The 21,470-nt window shown below is 49.9% G+C and overlaps 1 protein-coding gene across 2 annotated transcripts in view; it reads right to left on the reverse strand.

Moving 5' to 3' along the window:
• Nucleotides 1–21,470, reverse strand: part of SLF2 (SMC5-SMC6 complex localization factor 2) — a 1,286,318-nt gene that overhangs the window by 718,642 nt on the left and 546,206 nt on the right. The window lies entirely within an intron of this gene.

Consider the following 21,470-nt stretch of genomic DNA (forward strand, 5'->3'; position numbering starts at 1 on the left):
TTCCTGCAGGATTGCCCTGAACCAGAGCTGCATCGCCTCCCTGCACAGAGGAAGTGACCCTGCCCCCCCCCCCTTTTGTTGAGGTAGTGCATGGCCACCATGTTGTCCGTTAGAATCAGGACATTCTTCCCTCGCACAATCGGCAGAAAAGCCTTCAGGGCTAACCTGACGGCCCTCAGCTCCAACAGATTGATATGGAGTCTGGACTCCGAAGGAGACCAACGAATGCTGACTGTCAACTCGTTGGCATGAGCTCCCCATCCCGTGAGGGATGCGTCTGTCATGATCGTCACCTCCGGCCAGGGTAGCCAAAATGGAGCCCCCTTCATCAGATTGTCTTCGACGGCCCACCACAGAAGGTCCTGGGTGACCGAGGACGGCACCTGAACAGGGTCCGCCATCCTGCCTGAGTACTGAGACCACTGGAGCTTGAGTGCCCATTGCAAAGATCTCATACGCAACCTGGCCTCTGGAACCAGAAGAATGCAGGATGCCATGAGGCCAAGCAATCTCAAGAACTCGAACGCTGGGAGACTCTAGGCATGTTGAAACTTGTGCACCATCTGCTGAATGTGATGAGCCCTCACTTGGGGAGGAAAACCCTGCCCCAGGGACGTGTCGAGCACAGCTCCGATGTACTGGAGTTGGTGTCAAATGGGGCTTCTTTAAGTTGAGGGAGAAGCCCAGCTTGTGGAGGGAACGGCAGGTGACTGACAGATGATCGAGAACTTGCTCGTGAGAGCGCGCCCTGATCAACCAATCGTCCAGGTAGGGCTAGACGTGAATCCCCCCTTTCCTGAGGTGCGCTGCCACCACTACCATGAGCTTTGTGAAGACCCTTGGACGGAGGTCAATCCTAACGGCAGGACCCGAAACTGAAAGTGAGAGTCGCCAACCGCGAACCTCAGGTACTTAGTGTGCTTTGGATGCATCGGCACATGAAAATAAGCGTCCTTGAGGTCGAGAGACACCAACCAGTCCTGAAGTTGAAGGGCCTGGAGGACTCTCGAGAGAGTAACCATCTTGAACTTGTCCTTCCTGAGGAGTTTGTTCAAACCACGCAAGTCCATGATGGGTCTCAATCCCCCGTCTTTCTTGGAAATCAAAAAATAAAGGGGAATACCATCCCTTGTTCCTCTCCGCTACAGGCACCAGTTCTATGGCGCCTTTCTCCAGCAGGGATTGAATTTCCTGCGCAAGGAGCGGATCCGGACTCTTCAAAGAGATTCTGTGAGAGACGGGCCTCAACGACCGGTGGGGGGTGTCTGTACTTCCGCTCCCTATATGGTGGAGGAGAGGCACAGGAGACCCCAGCCAAGATTCTCTATTCGGTAGCAATGGTCGAGCAATCAAGGCCTAGCTTCTCAGGAGGTGATGCAGGCTGGTTCTTAAGTACAGTGTATCCCCAAGCCCCCACAAAGGAATATCCACACTCTGTATTGGTTAGAAAACAGTCTTTATATAATCAATAGTTAAGGTTATGTACATTTATCATAGTAACTCACTTTGTACTCCGGCAAAATCTACAATGGCAAATATTTACAATCCTAAAGTGGTACCACCCTAGATCTCATTACAGTGCATTAACAATACTGTACAATGTCACACAGACCAATAGAGGGAAACCAGCAATAGAGAGAGGAGAGAAAATAAGATGGTTGAGCAATAGGCAGAATACTGACCCCTACCACTAGGCACAGTTCTGTGTGGAGATCCCCCCCCACCTGGGCAACCTGTAAAGAAAGATATAGCACCAGCCCAGTCCATATATTGCTCTGCAAGTCTTATTCTCTCCTATAATGTTTTTACCCCCCCAATGTACCTGGTGGAGTCGAGTTCCTCGAAGAGGCGTCGACAAACGTCGAGGAAGTCGCTGTTCGGCGACGGGGAATCGACGGCCCTTCTTGAATGCCTTCCCTTTCAAGCGGGAGGCACGGGGCGTCGAACGTCCGTCGACAAACGAGGTAGAACGATGTCGATGAGGTGGCAGCTTCGTCCGAGCGGTGCTCGTCGGGGCGTCGGCGTCCTGCAAGGCGGAGGTGTGCGGGGCACCTCGATTACAATAGTTCTGGACCGCAAAGATTGTAGAGACGGAAGCCCAGCGAGGGCGTCTAGTCGTCCGAGTCTTTGCGGTCGTCGGGTTGCGGAAAACCCACCGGCAGGTTACTCCTCGGCGCGTTGGTCGGCCTCTACTTTCTCCGGCAGGATAAGCGATCGACGATGCGGTCGAGAGAGTCCTTCGATTGAATGTTCTTAGGCAAAGGAGCGGACGGCTCCGGTCGTCGGCGGCACGGCGTCAAGTGGTTCCCACGGCTGGGCAACACAACTTCGACGGGCCTCCAGCGGTTTCACAAACCTGCGAACCCTGGTCGACGGCGTCGATGTCCGGGTGCTTCACTTCGATCTCCTCAGCGGTCCCGTCTCGGGTCGACAGCCTTTCGAGGGTCTGTCTTCCAGGGCGCTTCGGCGAAGATGGAGCGGTGCTCGATGGTCCCTCGGAGCACGGGAAGAGGGCGCCTTACCAGGTCCTCTCTCGGGTCAGCCCTCGACGATCTCGTCAGCCTTCGGATCGGTCGAAGCAAATGCCACAGCAAGTATTCTTCTTCCAGCTGGACGTCGAGGATCAGCAGTTCCAGTTACTCGTAGAGTAGAGACTCAGCTCCCTGGCTGCTTTAGGAGCACAATGGTCGCTTCTCAACCAAAGGTCCCTTCTGAACACTTTTCCAGTGGTGAGAGGTCCCCAGATATACTATCCTCTCTCTCATCCACGCTGCTGGCACACACTCAGCAGCCAATCATACTGCAGGGCATTCATGCAGTCAGTCAGCCAATCAGGCACACAGTGCATTCAGGCCACACTCCTCCCTTCCAGACACTCACAACAAGAAATGTGGATTGGGACAAGTACCCAGCCATTCAACACTACACACTGCATTCAGGCCAGTTTCGGGCAGGGCTGTCTCAGTCTGTCTCTCATGCCAGAAACCAGACAACCACAACAAGAAGTGTATATTGGTCACACACTCCATTCACCCAGGTCCCACCCACAGGAGGTACCCACAACATACAGTCACTGAGAAGGCTCCAGCCAGTCTAGCTGGGCCTTCACAACAATACCATACATGGAACTTCCACCCAACAGCCAGTCAGGGGGAAGGGACAGAGACAGGGCTTCCCAGGACTTTGGGAAAACAAGATAACAGGCCATAGAAAGCAAGAGGCCACAGGGGCCATCTTGTTTCCTATCAGGAATCAACAGATCCCAATGGCAGGGCCGGGGTATCCCAAAATGGAGGACACCCGGAGCACCTGTCACATTCAGCACGGAGCTGCCACCAGCCCATACCCTGCTCTGGGGTCACCCACAGGTGCCCAAAAACATACACTAGGGGCACAGGGTTGTACCCCTACCCATGGGTGCCATAAGGGTATCCCATGGGTCTGTTCACCAAACCAAAAGAGAGAGCTGCACTGCCAGGAGTCCCACATGGACTTCGGGGCAGAAAACATAACAGAACACACGGTAAAAACAGAAAAAGGACAAGGATTCAGAGGCCTTGTCCCTCAGATGCATTTCCAGCATCACAGTCGCCCCCCCCAGACTGAGGTGGAGGGTGTCTAATCTCCCACGGGCTAGACACCCTCATCCAGACGGTCAACATACCTTCTGGAAAGGCCATCTGCATTATCGTGACTCTTCCCTGGTCTGTGCTCTATGGTGAAGTCTAGCCCTTGCAGGCTAATGGACCACCTGAGCAATTTCGGGTTCTCACCCTTCATCTGCATTTGCCACTTCAGGGGCTTATGATCTGTTTGGACCTTGAAGGTAGACCCCCGTAAGGTAGGGCCTAAAACGCCTAAGGCTCCAAACTATACTAAAACACTCCTTTTCAACAGTAGCCCACCTAAGTTCTCTACCCTTGAGTTGTCTACTGATGAATATGATAGGGTGTTCTCTCCCTTTGTCATCTAACTGGGACAAGACAGCTCCAATTCCGGTGTCGCAGGCATCTGTCTGGACGATAAAGGGTCGGCTGTAGTCAGGCGCACTTAACACAGGTGCCCTACACAGACTTTCTTTCAAGCCATCAAAGGCCCTCTGACAGTCTTCGGTCCAATTAACCTTCCTAGGCTGCTTGGGTGACGTTAGAGCTGTCAGGGGGGCAGCTATGGTCCCATAGTCTGCCATGAAATTGCGGTAGTACCCAGTGAGGCCCAAAAAGGCTCTCACCTTGGTCTGAGTAGTGGGAGTCTCCCAGTTCTGTACATCCTGTACTTTACTGGAGAGAGGTTGGATTTGACCCCCTCCTACCTCATGTCCAAGATAGGTAACTTTCCCCTGAGCTATCTGGCACTTGGTGGCCTCGATAGTGAGGTTAGCCCTTTCCTAGGCCTGCAACACCTTATCCAGATGTGTCAAATGCTCTTCCCAGGTGGAACTGCAGACGGCAATGTCGTCTAAGTAAGTCACACAAAAGGCTTCCAGCCCACTGAGCGCATGATTGACCAATCTCTGGAAGGTGGCAGGGGCATTCTTCAACCCAAAAGGCATGACCCTAAACTGGTAGAGTCCCTCAGGTGTTGAGAAGGCCGTCTTTTCCTTAGCATGGTCCGTCAGAGCTATTTGCCAATAGCCTGAAGTAAGGTCAAAGGTGCTCACAAACTTGGCAGCACCGATGGTGTCCACGAGCTCATCAGCCCTGGGTAATGGGTGCGTGTCAGTCTTGGTGACGGCATTGACTCCTCAGTAGTCCACACAGAACCTCCAATCCTTGGTACCCGCCTGGGAACTTGCTTTAGGGACAAGGACCACTGGACTGGACCAGGGACTGGTTGAGGGTTCAATAACACCCAGATCCAACATCTTGGCGACCTCAGCCTGGATGTGGTTCTTGACGGTATCTGACATACGGTAGCACCTGCTTTTGACAGGTACACTGTCACCAGTGTCAATTTCATGCTTACACCATGGTGTAAGGCCTGGCTTCAGTGAAAACAGAGAGGCGTACTGTTGGAGCAAAGCCCTACAGGCCCTCTGTTGCTCTGTTGTCAAATCTGGAGAGAGATGTACTCCCTCCACTGAGCCATCCTGAGGGTTGCTATGCAGCAAATCAGGAAGGGGCTCACTCTCATCCTCTTCTTGCCCGGAAGCTAGCAAGAGACATGAGACTTCCGCTCGCCGGTGGAAAGGCTTGAGCCTGTTGACATGGAATAGCTGAGGGGCTACCCCAGGGGCTCCCATGTCAACCAGATAATTGACTTCGCCCACCTTGGAGATGATCCTGAAGGGTCCAGTCCACTTGTCTGCCAAAGCTCTAGGCTTGGTAGGCTCCATCACAAGGATTTCCTGTCCCGGAGTCCAATCCACTTGCAAGGCTTTAAGGTCATGCCAGTACTTATTCAATTCCTGGCTGGCCTTGAGATTTGCTGTTGCCTGTCCCATCATCTGTGTCATCCTCCGTCTGAGGCCTAACACATAGTCCCCCACTTGCTTGGCGGGACCCAGAGGGGTGGCTTCCAAACCTTCCCTGATCAAGGCGAGGGGCCCCCTCACGGGATGTCCAAAGAGTAACTCAAAGGGGCTGAAACCAACACCCTCTTGAGGTACCTCCCTGTAAGCAAACAGCAGGCATGGCAGGAGGAGATCCCATTTCCTCCTTAGGGGTTCTTCCAAAGCCCCTAGCATGCCCTTGAGAGTTTTATTAAATCTCTCAACCAGACCATTGGTCTGGGGGTGGTAAGAGGTGGAGAACTTGTAGGTTACCCCGCACTCTTTCCACATGGTTTTCATGTAACTCGACATGAAGTTGGATCCTCGGTCAGAGACAACCTCCTTGGGGAATCCAACACGGGTGAAAATGCCCAGGAGAGCCCTGGCAACCACCTTGGCCGTAACCGTCCGAAGGGGTATCGCCTCAGGGTACCTGGTGGCATGATCTACCAAGACCAGGATGAACCGATGTCCACCTGAAGTGGGAGGGTCAAGGGGACCGAGGATGTCGATGCCCACCCTCTCAAATGGGGTGCCAACCACTGGCAACGGCTGCAGTGGGGCAATGACACTGCCTCCAGTCTTGCCAGACAACTGACAAGTTGGGCAGGTCCTGCAGTGGGACTCCACTTCTACTCCCATCCGTGGCCAGTAGAAATGGGCAGAGAGCCTCTGCTTAGTCTTCTTGGTCCCAAGATGACCAGCCAAGGGCACCTCATGCGCCAACTGCAGTAGGAAGGGCCTGTAAACCTGGGGTACCACCAACCTCTTGCGGGCACCAGGTTCAGGCTTAGTGGGCTCACTAACAAGGAGCTCACCCTCCCAATAAATCCGGAAATTCCTAGGCACCTCCCCTTGTGCCTGGGCCAGGGCCTGATTCCTCAGTCCCTCGAGAGAGTGGCACTCTCTCTGTCCCTTACAGAAGTCCGCCCGGGAGGGTCCCCCTTCAGCTAACAAGCATTGAAGGCCGGGATGATCCTCCGGGTTGAGAACCTCTCCCACAGGAGAGTCTTCTGCCTCTTCTCCCAAAGGAGTTGAGTTTGGGTTTTCCACTGGACCCAGCCCGTCCAGAGCATGGATCCCAATGGGTGCAGCAGGAAGAGAAGGTGCTCCCTCCACAGAGGAGGCCTTCTTGGTCTTCCGCCTTCTTGCCTTAGGCCTCGCCTTTGGCTCGGGTATCTGACCCACAGCCAGACCCGGTGTCACCTGTGATCTAGTGACGGCAGCAGCAGTCATGGGAAGACCATCCGAGATCAACCCCAACTCTACTAGATCATTCCCTAACAAAATGTTAGCAGGGACATTGTCCTGAACCAGGACAGGAAGCTTCGCTGTCTTGTCGTCAATCATGAGTGCGACTAAGGCTACAGGTGATAATTTGGGAGGCCCACCAGCTAACCTGGTGGTTTGCAGAGGAGCACCTTCATAGTCCTCTGGCCTGAGCAGGGTCCTGTCCACCACTGTCATGCTTGCCCCAGTGTCTCTCAAACCAGTAGAAGGCTGGCCATTCAGGAGGACACTTCTCAAAAACCTACGGGTGTTCTGTGGGATAGTCGCCAGTACTTCCGCATACTGGTCCCAGGCCCCAAGGGACACTAAGGAAATCTCCACCGGAGCACCAAATGTGATACCGGCAGAGGAGGGGAGGACAGTGGCCTCCACCTCAGACACGGGGTAAGGGTAGGTCAGGCTGACAGCCTGTACTCCAAGTGCCTTACCTTTACACTTGGGGTCACCCCTTTTGTGATCCAGAGCCCCACAGTCCCAACAAGCGCCAGGAGTGCGGGGTACGGTACTGGAACCACTGGGAGCCTGCTTTGCAGCAGGTGGACCACTACTCTTATTCCCACCCCCAGATGACTTATCCCCACTAGATTTTTGGGTCTTAGGAGAGGAAGGTTTTGGTTTACCCGACTGTGACTGCTTGGGGGACTCCTCAGCTTTCTGAGAGGCCCCCCTTCTCTTTGTCCTTGTCCTTCCCACTGGAGTCCTTAGGGGACACCCGGTGGGAGACCCACTTGTCAGCCAACCTAGCCAGCTTAAAGGGGTCCAAAATGTTCTGGTCAGCCACATACTGACGCAGCTCTGGTGAACAGGCTTCAGAGAAATGCTCAAAAAACAAGAGGTGGGACAATTCAACAAAAGTCTTAACCTTGTATCCATCGATCCACCCCATCATGTTCATGTGCGCAGCACTCACCCAGTCAACCCAAGACATATTCTCCTTTTTCTTAAAATCCCTGAACCTTCTAAGGTATTGGGTAGGTGTCTTGCCGAACTTGGCAATCAAAGCAGACTTCATACACTCGTACTGACCCCTTTCTTCCACACTCAGCTTCAGAATACAGTCATACCCGGTTTGAGGCACTCTGCTTAACAAACACTTCGCCCAATCTCTTATCCACATCATGAATCTCACAAGCCATTTCAAACGCTTCAATCCATTGGAGGATATCCGAACCCTCCACAAATACACCAACCAAATCTTTCATAAATTTGGTGGCTGGGGACCTGACACTCTCACTGGTTCTAGCTGAAGTCTCCACTCTAGCTTTCTCTAGCTGGATCCTCTGACATTCAGTGTCCTGGCTCTTGAGTTCAAGGTCCTTATTTTTGAGTGCAACTTGTTGAGCCAACTCCTCTTTCTTAAGCTGAGCATCTATTTACAACTTGCGGTATTCAAAGGCCAATTTCATCCTTAATAACTCAAGCTCTAAGGAATTGCTGGAGTTTGGAACAGAGGCAGCAGGAATGGCGGCATTCCCAGAAACAGATTCAGCTGAAACCCCAGAGGCAGAGTCCTCATTGGTTGCATTCCCCCCCCTCATCAAGAGTTTCACTATCAGTCTGGTAGTCCACCAGGGCAGCTATCAGCTCAGCCCTAGACTTATCCACAAAGTCTAACTCCCTAGCTTCACAAGCACTCTGGAGAGCCTCCAAGCTCATCCAAGTTAATTTGCCATTCGCAATAGACTCCATTGTTTGTAATGCAGTTACCTTGTACACAACTAAACCTTAACTTAATAAAGGGCAAATATCCTTTGTAAGTGGCACGGTTATACACTGATTCTTAAAACCACAAGCATCCCACCGCTTGCCACCAGTGTGGTAGACGGGCCTCAACGACCGGTGGGGGGTGTCTGTACTTCCGCTCCCTATATGGTGGAGGAGAGACACAGGAGACCCCAGTCAAGATTCTCTATTCGGTAGCAATGGTCGAGCAATCAAGGCCTAGCTTCTCAGGAGGTGATGCAGGCTGGTTCTTAAGTACAGTGTATCCCCAAGCCCCCACAAAGGAATATCCACACTCTGTATTGGTTAGAACACAGTCTTTATATAATCAATAGTTAAGGTTATGTACATTCATCATAGTAACTCACTTTGTACTCCGGCAAAATCTACAATGGCAAATATTTACAATCCTAAAGTGGTACCACCCTAGATCTCATTACAGTGCATTAACAATACTGTACAATGTCACACAGACCAATAGAGGGAAACCAGCAATAGAGAGAGGAGAGAAAATAAGATGGTTGAGCAATAGGCAGAATACTGACCCCTACCACTAGGCACAGTTCTGTGTGGAGATCCCCCCCCCAACCTGGGCAACCTGTAAAGAAAGATATAGCACCAGCCCAGTCCATATATTGCTCTGCAAGTCTTATTCTCTCCTATAATGTTTTTACCCCCCCAATGTACCTGGTGGAGTCGAGTTCCTCGAAGAGGCGTCGACAAACGTCGAGGAACTCGCTGTTCGGCGACGGGGAATCGACGGCCCTTCTTGAATGCCTTCCCTTTCAAGCGGGAGGCACGGGGCGTCGAACGTCCGTCGACAAACGAGGTAGAACGATGTCGATGAGGTGGCAGCTTCGTCCGAGCGGTGCTCGTCGGCGTCCTGAAAGGCGGAGGTGTGCGGGGCACCTCGATGACAATAGTTCTGGACCGCAAAGATTGTAGAGACGGAAGCCCAGCGAGGGCGTCGAGTCGTCCGAGTCTTTGAGGTCGTCGGGTGGCGGGAAACCCACCGGCAGGTTACTCCTCGGCGCGTTGGTCGGCCTCGACTTTCTCCGGCAGGATAAGCGATCGACGATGCGGTCGAGAGAGTCCTTCGATTGAATGTTCTTAGGCAAAGGAGCGGACGGCTCCGGTCGTCGGCGGCACGGCGTCAAGTGGTTCCCACGGCTGGGCAACACAACTTCGACGGGCCTCCAGCGGTTTCACAAACCTGCGAACCCTGGTCGACGGCAATGGACTTCGACGGCGTCGATGTCCGGGTGCTTCACTTCGATCTCCTCAGCGGTCCCGTCTCGGGTCGACAGCCTTTCGAGGGTCTGTCTTCCAGGGCGCTTCGGCGAAGATGGAGCGGTGCTCGATGGTCCCTCGGAGCACGGGAAGAGGGCGCCTTACCAGGTCCTCTCTCGGGTCAGCCCTCGACAATCTCGTCAGCCTTCGGATCGGTCGAAGCAAATGCCACAGCAAGTCTTCTTCCAGCTGGACGTCGAGGATCAGCAGTTCCAGTTACTCGTAGAGTAGAGACTCAGCTCCCTGGCTGCTTTAGGAGCACAATGGTCGCTTCTCAACCAAAGGTCCCTTCTGAACACTTTTCCAGTGGTGAGAGGTCCCCAGATATACTATCCTCTCTCTCATCCACGCTGCTGGCACACACTCAGCAGCCAATCATACTGCAGGGCATTCATGCAGTCAGTCAGCCAATCAGGCACACAGTGCATTCAGGCCACACTCCTCCCTTCCAGACACTCACAACAAGAAATGTGGATTGGGACAAGTACCCAGCCATTCAACACTACACACTGCATTCAGGCCAGTTTCGGGCAGGGCTGTCTCAGTCTTTGTCTCTCATGCCAGAAACCAGACAACCACAACAAGAAGTGTATATTGGTCACACACTCCATTCACCCAGGTCCCACCCACAGGAGGTACCCACAACATACAGTCACTGAGAAGGCTCCAGCCAGTCTAGCTGGGCCTTCACAACAATACCATACATGGAACTTCCACCCAACAGCCAGTCAGGGGGAAGGGACAGAGACAGGGCTTCCCAGGACTTTGGGAAAACAAGATAACAGGCCATAGAAAGCAAGAGGCCACAGGGGCCATCTTGTTTCCTATCAGGAATCAACAGATCCCAATGGCAGGGCCGGGGTATCCCAAAATGGAGGACACCCGGAGCACCTGTCACATTCAGCACGGAGCTGCCACCAGCCCATACCCTGCTCTGGGGTCACCCACAGGTGCCCAAAAACATACACTAGGGGCACAGGGTTGTACCCCTACCCATGGGTGCCATAAGGGTATCCCATGGGTCTGTTCACCAAACCAAAAGAGAGAGCTGCACTGCCAGGAGTCCCACATGGACTCCGGGGCAGTAAACATAACAGAACACACGGTAAAAACAGAAAAAGGACAAGGATTCAGAGGCCCTGTCCCTCAGATGCATTTCCAGCATCACAGATTCCCCGGTGGATAGTCGTGAGGCCTCTGCCGGAAAGGAAGACAGTAGCCGTGGGTTATGATCTCCAGAACCTACACATCTGAAGTAATGGCGCACCACTCTGCAAGATGCTGCGCCAGCCTTCCCCCCAACTGGCGAACCATGGGACATGGCCTCATGACTGAGCTGAAGCGGCTACGGCGTTGCCCGAGGGCAAAGAGGCAACAGCCCGAGCGGCCTAGGCACCTAGAGTACCTTGTTTTCCACCTCTGGCACTCCTACGGTGGCCCCTTTGACTGGCAGCTCCTCTCACTTTACCAAAGGATGAGTAATAACGAAAGGAACCTCCCCTCCATTGCGGTCCGCTAGGACAAAAAGGTGGAGGTTGGCGAACTGCAGCGCCCAACGACTTCGCTGCAGTTTTGGAGGTCTGCAACCTCTCAAGGCTCTCGTCAGCTTTGCTGCCAAAAAGATGTTCCCCATCAAAGGGCATGTTGAGGAGCCGGGCCTGCTCATCAGGAGCAAACCCCGACTTCCGCAACCACGCAAACCTGCATATCACGGTGCTCGCCGCCATGGACCGGCTGACGCAATCTGCCATGTCCAAACCCGACTGAACGGCCTTACACATGGCATCCTTGCCATCCTGAACCATGGCAAGGAAACCATCCCATTCGTCCCCTTCGGGAATACGTTCAGCCGCTAAGGAAACAGTTCCACAGAGTGTGCGTGAAACGTGACAAGGCACATACGGAATTGGCCGCCTGAAGCGCCATACCCATTGAAGCAAACACTTTCTTCGCCCAGCCGTCAAAACGCTTGTCGTCCCTATCAGGAGGGATGGTAGGATACGACGCCTGCTTTGCCGGGGACGTAGCCACCTGCACCACCAAACTTTCCGGAGTGGGGTGCTTGGTCAAGTAGCAGGGGTCGCTACTGGCTGGGCGGTATTTTCGCGGCAAAGACTTGCCCACTGCCGGGAGACTCTCCGAAGCAGTCCAAGCCGCCGCCACCCTCCTCTGTAGAGCCATATAAAACGCCAATACCGGGTCAGTTGGTGGACCGTGGTCGAGGATATCTGTAAGGTCATCCTGAAGAAAATCCCCAGGGGGAGCAGACCATCCCAGGTACTCGGTGACCCTAGACATAAGGCGCCGGTACGAGGAGTCGGCATGAGTGCCAGGCTCAGGCCTACAAAACTCCACCTCCGGAGAGGTGTCCAGCCCACTGGCATCGTGCAGGGACTGCCGCAGGTCCTCAATTTGGCTATGGCCCGAGAGAATCTCGTCTGGCACCGTTATCAGGAACCATGCCATCATCAACGCCCTCATCCACCTCTGAAATAAACTCAAGATGGCGGTAAGAAGGCACAGAATGTGGAGCAAAGCCATGCTTGACCTTGGCCAGAGCCTTTCTAGGGGTATCCCCCGTGCTACGGGGTACCTCCGACACCACAGCCCCGAAAGGCGTTGCGTGAAACAGCGTCAAGTGAATCGGTGTCGATGTCTAGCGTGGCGCCGACAGCACCGACGCCTTTGACACAGGCCTCGAGGGCGGAGACCCGAGCGTGTCCTTCGACAGCCTGGGCGTCGATGGCGTAGACGACTTCTTCGGAGGCGGAGCCTCGAAAGAGTCCATCGACAACCTTGGCGCTACAGGCGTCGACGTCTTCCTCGAAGACATCACAGGTGCACACGGTCTCGAGCGCATCGAGGAACGGGCATGACGAGAACGATTCCCCTTGTCCGAGCGGGACCTTTCCCGCGAATCGTGCCGACCACCCGAGCCCAAAGGCGTACGAGCTGTGTGTCTCGACCGATCATGACCGACCCCACTCGGAGGCGTGGACGGACCAGTGCCCTGCGATTCGAGAATCGCTAACATTTTCTTCCCGAAGGAAGCCCATTCCTCCGGCGTCGCATGCTTGGTGGGATAAGAGACCCGCTGACGGGCTGAGTCCTCGGATGAGGACGTGGAAGACGACCGATGACGGCGCTTCCGGGAGTTCCTCGAAGAGGCAGAGGAGTGGTGGGACCGCCTCCGGGACAGAGACCCACTGGACTTCCGACGACGATGCAGAGAGTCGCCACTCAAATCGTCCGTCAAAAGCCCCTCAGACATCGACTTCCGTGACTTGGACACCTTACCTACTGACAACTTCTTGCGCTCCCGCAAGGCTTTGGACGCGAGTGACTGGCAGTCGACAGTCATCCGTGTCATGGGCCTCTCCGAGGCACCAGAGGCAGGCGTTGTGCGAGTCCGTCACTGACATCTTGGACCCACAGTCCCCGCACTTCTTAATGCCCGGACGCGGGCTGGAAGATGAGGTAGACATCTTCATGAAGAATATACTTCACACTAGGAACAGGTTCGAAGAACCGAGAAAGAACAGAAACTCCAAAGAGTCGAGGGGCGCTGAGATCTCCGAAGAGAACACGTTTATGGAAAAAACAGAACTGAGGCTACGGGCATCGTGCGTCCTACTTATAACATCCAGTGACGTCGGCCGTCGGAGGAGGTCCTCGAGAGCGGCGCATCGACGCAGGACGCAGATGCCGACAATTTTCCAAAGCAGCACAGCTGTGGTGATTAAATGTCGGAGGACCCAATCCCCTCGAAGAGAAGGGGATCAAAATAAGACATGCATTACTTACCGTAATAGCATTTTTGAAGATTGTATCTGCTTACATTCACATGCTGTGCATATGGTCCGACATCCAGTGGTAACCGCGGAGTATTGCATCTTGTCTTCGGGGACCGAAAGGGGATGTCGGCATAGGCATGTCTGTAACACTATCCCCATCGTGACGTGTGGTGTACCCAAAATCCCTCACGCGCCGAGGTCCCTCCGATTGTATTTTTTCTGCCATGAGGGAGCCCAAGGCTATAGTGAGTGAGTACATAAATAGAGAAAGTAGTAAGATGTCTATGTTCCTTCCACCCCGAGTGGGGAGGTAGGGAGGGCGCATGTGAATCTAAGCAGATACAATCATCAGAAATGCTATTACGGTAAGTAATGCATGTCTTATTCTGATCCCCTTCTCTTCGAGGGGATTGGGTCCTCCGACGTATTCCATATCTATGACATAAACAAGATTATTCTTAAAGGAATGGTTCAGTCAAAATTTTTTATTGCCCCTACGGGTCGGCCATGTGTTTTTAAGCGTAAGTCGCTCGATTTTAGAAAAATTTCCTATGGACCTTACCCGAGTTTTCGTCCATTAAATGCACACGAAAACAGGCATCAGGGAGCCGCCATTTTGTGATAATCCTATCATTTCCCCCATCGCCCTGGCTGACATGCTTTTGCGGCACTAAATCATATCCCCCGCCCCTGAGCCTGTCATCAGCAGACACGTACCGCCCATTTCACAACACCAAAGCACGTCTCGGGTCAACATTCGCTGCGCTTCAGCTAATGACGTGTCTCCATGGAAATGGCAGGACGCCTCTTTCCTCAATAAGTATAAACAGACCGTTTCACAAGACACAGCAGCAGAATTTCGATTCCATTACTCTCTGTGTTACTTTGAGTATTCTGTGACTTGTTTCTGTGCTCTGGTCAGCTACCTTCATTGCTTGTAGCCCGTGTGAACAGATACCAGTACCTCTGCTATAAATTATTTTAGTTTGTTTAACACACAATGGATACAATAATGCCCTACATGTACGAGCCCGAGTATACCGAGGAGGAACTACTGGAAAGGGAAACACGCGAAAACGATGGGTCTTCAGACCCGTTGGGAGGACGATTCAACAGCTGAAGAGCCTGGACCTAGTCGCATGGACGATGTTTCCACCTGGTGCACATGCAATCGGTGCGAGCTAATGCCAACCGAGGACGAGAACTGCTGCTGCTGCTGCTGTGAAAACTCGGGATGCGTGGCCTACATTTCGGAAGGCGAGCCACGACCGCAATGCATCACCGAGCTGCCAGGGTCTGTGTTGAGGATAATGATGGTGCTTATGCACGAACTATGCGCAACTGTTCGACCTCGTAATCTGAGCAACGAGTAAGTATACTCTTCTTGTCATGCCACTCCTATTTCATGGTCTTCTACTATATCCAAAATTACATATACATGTTATTGTAACGCACGAAAGTCGTTCAATAGGGTGCAGTGTCTAGATAGCATTTGTCCGAGCAGAATGCCATTAGTTACAACAATTGTCATTGACAACAAACGTTTATTAAACTTATCTTGGATATTTATAAACAGTTAGTTTCATTCCTTTTCACAAGTGGTACAGGCTGGTGGCCTATCGTTCCTTTACATGGTGGCTTCACGGGAGGCTTGGACACCGCGTTCGAAGAGTGATACCCGCTTGTGCCGTTCGTGCCATAAGAGAAATGTTCCCGAGTGACAGCGGTCAGTACAGGGGATTTTCTCTTGCTGTGCTGCAACCTGAACTGTACAATGTTTAAAAGTCTTGTATTTTTGTGTCATCAAAATAAGATACAAAATACAACACCACATATATTTTAACAACGGTTGTTTCGATTTTTTAAAGTTATCAAGTACGTGTCCATTCAAGGATGGACGTCAGACATCTGTGCTCGGAATGGGTGAAGGTCAGGTTGCTGTGAAGCGGGGTGGTCACTATCTAAGCTAACATTATCAATAATGCATGTACTAAATAACACTTGTTCAAAGTCTTTCAGTCGGTTATGTCTCTATAAAAGTCACATTTAGCTAAACTATCAATTAACATTGGATTATACAGGCCGTAGGTCAAGTGTCTTGACCACTATAATACACTGTTTGAAGTGTGGGTGTGTGCTCACAAGAATCTCTGGTATGTGGCATTTGTTATTGATAGGCAACGATATACTGCAGTAGGGGTCTAATGTTAGTTGGGGATCTGCTAGGTGGGCACCATGGCGTGGTCAGTGGTCTGGCACATGAAGAGAATACCTTGCAGGGACACAGGGTCAGAATGGCAGTAAGTTTCCACTGGCGAGGGTGCGTGGGCAAGGACACGTTTGTGGAGATGAACGAGCTATGTGCTTGATTCAGGCTGGTTCACATGCAGGACCGTGATCTCAGAGGAAGAGTGATGTGTTACATTTATTAGCTGTTGCAAATATCTCTGGTGTTTTCCAGTCAGAGTGGGAATGAGGGTGTGGGCCATGTGCTCTGCGCGCTGTACTATGGCAGTGAGGCCTGGTCACCAAGATGGAGTGGAAAGGGGGTACAAAAATGGATGCCCCGTGTCCTGCTCAGTGTTCCCATCTACGCAAATGTCATCCAAAGTTATCACATAAGGGCAAGTGGCGAACCCACTTCCTGGAGGCACTTGGTACGAGTTTCTACTGAGAAGTAAAGGATGAGAGGGGCCTGATGGCCCCTCGCTCCCACACACTTGCCTGCACGCCCCAGGCATCTACCTGTTCTCCTGCAACATACTGCTCGGCCTGCTGAATCGAACTGTTTGTTGGTCAAGGTAAGGCCATGTATCCTAGTCATATTTCGGTCATTTTTACATTTCAATCTATTTGCTATTACAGTACCCAATAGAGCTATGGTCATTGGTCTCATTGCTATTGACTTCAGTTTCAATTGTTATGCTATCAATAGATCTATTTATTTTCATCTGTGTCAATTGTCATCGAATTGCATCCTTCGGGGGTCCAGTGTATAATGTAAGCATGGTTCCTTTTCGTGCAAGACAAAACATCCAAGGGACGAGTCACATGTTCAGAGTTTAGTCACATGATTTAAAACATTTCTGTAACTTATGCAAATACTAAGCCGCACATGATGAACTGGTATAGTTCCGGCGACCAAAACAAACCTTGCATTGAGCATGGTATGGTTAATTTACTTTGACATTTTTATTCATCAAGGTTTTATAATAATCTTGATATTTACTTTTCAGAATTTAACAATGCCTGCCTGCTCGATTAGCGGTTGCCCTTCGAAGACCCATGCTAAATCTGAAGGCACTACAATGCATGTATTCCCGAAAACTGTTGATCGAATAAGAGAATGGGTGATACATTGCGGATATCCACTGGATGAGCTGGAAAGTAGAGTCCAACAAGTCTTTGAGGACAAGAGGGGTGATCGATACCGCATCTGCAGCCGGCACTTTCCCTCGAACATGTACATCACATCTTGGGTAACGAAGAGGAATAAATGGCGACCGACACGAAAATTGCTTGCAAACACTATTCCCATTCTATTTGTCCACAATCCGCCACTGGTGAGTCAAGTGTCCGTTTTTAGCTTTAGGCCTTGCGGTAGTGTGTAGGTAGCCGAATGGATTCCTTGATATTTTAGGTGTTGTTTCCAATTTGTAATACTTTCGACATTGATATGAGTGTATAGCTTTTTGAATAATGACATTTATCAATATATTATTTTTAGATTTCATAACCCACAAACAAAATCTATATATGGGCACAGGGAACTGTGCTATAGTGCGCATTACCAAAGTATTCTGTCTCCTTGCATGGCAATTTTAAAAATTGGCATTTCATTATCAAACAATAATTTACCTTTACAACTTCTTGACTATCCCTTGAATCTGAAGCAAGAACATTCTACTTCCGTCACGTGCTGGCGCGTATCAGGTAATCCTACTTGGCTATTCCGCTACAGACTTGTTTTATGCATGTCAAGTAATAGTTTGTATGTATCGTGCGATTATTTTACCAATTGTTTGGTTAGTGCTTTCCAATTGATATACACCTTAGTTGTCGTCCTCCGGTGTTTGTTTTCAGTTATAATTAGTGTTATCCATACTAATGCAAGTACTGTCTTTCAGGGAGATGCTGAAGCGTCCACCACATTGACAACAGCCTTAGATGTTCTTCAGCAGCACGAGGTATGGATACGGACCGCTCAATCGACCGTGATCATCAGGACTGGAACACTTGTTGTTTGATTGTTCTACACCACGTTTCATTCGTGGTTAGCCGTTGATACGTACCTGTGTGGTCGACCCCAAGTGTGTGTTGTGTTTTCAATATTGTAATCCTTACTAATGCAAATACTATGTTTCAGACAGTTGTTGAATCGTCAACCCACGCACTTGATGCGGCGCCTGACATTCAAGTAATTCCGGTGGAAGTGGGACCATGCGGATACGAAACAGCTTTCGGAAGTGCGCACCACATTGACAACAGTCCTAGATATTCTTCAGCAGCACGAGGTATGGATACTGACAGCTCCATCGAGCGTGATCATATAACGTGATTCCATTTGTTATACTTTCTTCCCTATTAACGCAAGTACTTTGTTTCAGGGAGACGATGGAGCTTCCACTACAATAACAAGATCTCATTTAGATGATGCAGATGTAAAGAAATCGGAGAAATAAGTTGATTAAATCTGATCATATTTAAATATTCCTTGATTCTTTTAGACAATGCAACATTTGTGGTTATCTCTTTATATGTACCTGTGCCGTCGACCCCAAGTGTGTGTTATGTTTACAATATTGAATACCATACTAACGCAAGTACTGTGTTTCAGGGAGTTGCTGATGCCTCCTATTCAATACAATCATTCGTGCCAGTCCATGCAGAGCCAGAGGTATGGATATTGACAGCTCCATCGAACTAGGTCATCAGAGCCCGAATACTTGTCGTTTGATTGTTCCACACAATGTTTAAATCGTGTTTGGCTATTGATGTACATGTGTGTTCGTCCTCACGTGTGTTTTACGCTAACAATATTTTGATACACAGTAATGAAAATACTATGTTTCAGGGAGTCGATGGAGCCTCATTCCGTGCTGTCTATGCAGATACAGAAAATATAGTCGTTGCAGCGCAAGAGGAAGGGGAGACATGCGGATACGATTCGGAGCAACAGCGTGCAGATGTTGAAGGTCGAGTCAAAAAAGTTGCAAAGAAAAGAAACAAAAATAAGGTTAGTTACAAACAGTTCATAACTTTAGAATTTTCTTTGTGCTGGGGACTATTTTATGTTTTTTTCAAGTCAATTGTACTATACTTTATCTTGTGTTTAAACTGAACATCCCTTTTCAAATCTGTCCTCTAGTTACCCGTGGGTCTACAAACTATACATACACAGACTGTGAAGCAAATGAGAGATGTTGCTTGCCAGACGATTTACACTATGGAGGAACTATTAATTCAAACGCGGCGTGTTGAGACTCGGGATGCTCATGTCCAATGTCCAATGTACAGAAAATGGAATGAATGTGTCCAGAGAATCCGGAAAAGTTGTATTGGACGATTGCTACAGTACAACCACACCACCGCAACATGATACTGGATGCATTGAAGATAGCTCTGAAGTAGTCGCAGATCAATTTACACAATCTACACCCGCCAAAAAATTGCCACCAAAAAAGCTGTCGACATTGTTGTGTTCTCCCATCAATGTTGAAGTAGCAGATGTTGAAATGACAGAATGAACCAGCAGCAGCATTCACCGACGCATCAGAACTGCGATATGGCAGCGATATTTCTTTCAAATGCGGTGATATGTCCTCAACATCACAGGCCGAAAACAACTTTGACGCAGGATGACAGTCTAATGAAAGAGGACAAATACATAGTATTCGACAGTTGTTTGATGGATATTATAAGTATGCTGAAATGTGGCCATTCCGTCAGAGGGAAAGTATGTGGGAAGCCATTGATTTATGTGACTCGTCAAAAACAAGGCAGTAACGTCACAATACATGCCGCCTGTAGATTGCATCATACATTGTCATGGTCTGCACAACCGATGCTGGGGAAACTGCCAGCAGGCAATCTACTGTGTGCAGCTGCATCACTTATTAGTGGCTCCAGTTTTAGAAAGTTAAAGTCTTTCTTTCAGTTTGTGGGACTCCATTTCATTTAAAAAACGCAGTACTACAAATACCAACATGATTATCTGTTTCCGGCCATTAGTGATGCCTGGAAAATTGAACAATTGTCTCTAGCAAGTACATTCGAAGGCAAACGATTCAGGCTAGCCGGCGATGGACAGCCCTAGATTTTCTACCAAGTACTGCACCTACCACTTTCAGGACATGGATAGTAAGAAAATTGTGAGTTCGGTGGTCGTGCAAGTAACACAATGTACATCCTCAGTGGCCATGGAGAAACTAGGATTTATAAAATCAGTGGAATATCTGCAATCGAGGGGAATGCAAATCGACCTCATAGCCACGGACAGACACGTTTCAATTGCCAAGACAATGAGAGAGCAGTTCCCACATATTAAACATCAATTTGACGTATGGCATCTTGCTAAATCAATCAATAAGAAAATCTCGACTGCAGGAAAAAAAAAGGTTTCAGAGTGGTCACAGTCTATCAGCAACCATCTTTGGTGGAGCTTCAAAACTTGTGAAGGGTCAGTGGAAATACTACTTGAAAAATGGCGGTCACTGATGCACCACTGTACCAACGTGCACCGCTGGTCAGAAAACCTACATATCCACCAATGTGAACATGGCCCTTTGTCCCCAGTGGAGGCACGGAAGAAGAAGTGGTTGAATCCATCTTCACCGACACACAAAGCCATTGAGAAGATTGTTTTCGATAAAACCCTATCAAGAGATTTGAGGGGACTGACAGAATTCTGTCACACAGGAGGTTTGGAGGTGTGCCACAATATGTGCCTAAAGTACAGGCCAAAGCGCTTGCATTTCAGCATACAGGGCATGAGACATAGGACTCTACTTGCCGTCTTGGCCCATAACGAGAATCTCGGCAGTGAACAATCTAGGACTAAGGGTAATGTAAGGATGCCTCACTACACTAAGGCCTTTTCAAAAAGAAGTAAGCAATGGGTGATCAAACCAGTCTATGAGGAAATGGATTTCGACTTTGTCAAAAGCCTTATTGTTGCTGTATTAGAGAAGCACAGATATGGAATTTTGAACGTTTCTGTGCAGAGCACTGATCCATTGCCACCCAACATTGCCACTGTGCCATGTCCACCCAAAGGAGAGCTGGTTGTGAAGTACAGATCCCAGTTTAAATAATTGTAATACGATTATCTTTTTGTAAATACATTTTATTGTACAGTGTGCATACAAAGTACGCTAACCCTAACCCCTACCTTCACCATCCTGGGTGCCAAACTACCTGGGTGTCATCTTTGAATTCTCTCTCTATTCACCTCATATTGCTGACCTTGTCTGTATGTGTATGTATATATTTTTGTTGATGTAACTAATTTTCGCAATCTCTTATAAATGCTGGGCAGGGTTAACCGAGGGGAGGCTTGCATATTGCAAATAATAAAACAAACAAAAAATCTCACTTTCAACTCAACTCCTCGGTTACTTTATATTTTCCCTGACCTTCCCCACAAAATTAATTCTCAATAGTTATGGTTCTTTGGGGCTTCAAAGCTCGCAGACGAGGACAAAATTGGGGGCCTTAGAACACGCCAAGCGAGCCGTTGCAGATGGGAGAGAAGCCAGTTCGCATTTGCACGTTGAGGCGCACTACATAGATGGATTCGAAACTTCATGTTCTCACAGATGGCTTTACTACGGGTTGTTGCAAAGAAAGAATGGATGCTCATTTCTAGTGAAGGTCAGCGGCTT

This window comes from Ambystoma mexicanum, chromosome 8 (assembly GCF_040938575.1).
Source record: "Ambystoma mexicanum isolate Mex_15411 chromosome 8, UKY_AmexF1_1, whole genome shotgun sequence".
Taxonomy (NCBI): domain Eukaryota; kingdom Metazoa; phylum Chordata; class Amphibia; order Caudata; family Ambystomatidae; genus Ambystoma; species Ambystoma mexicanum.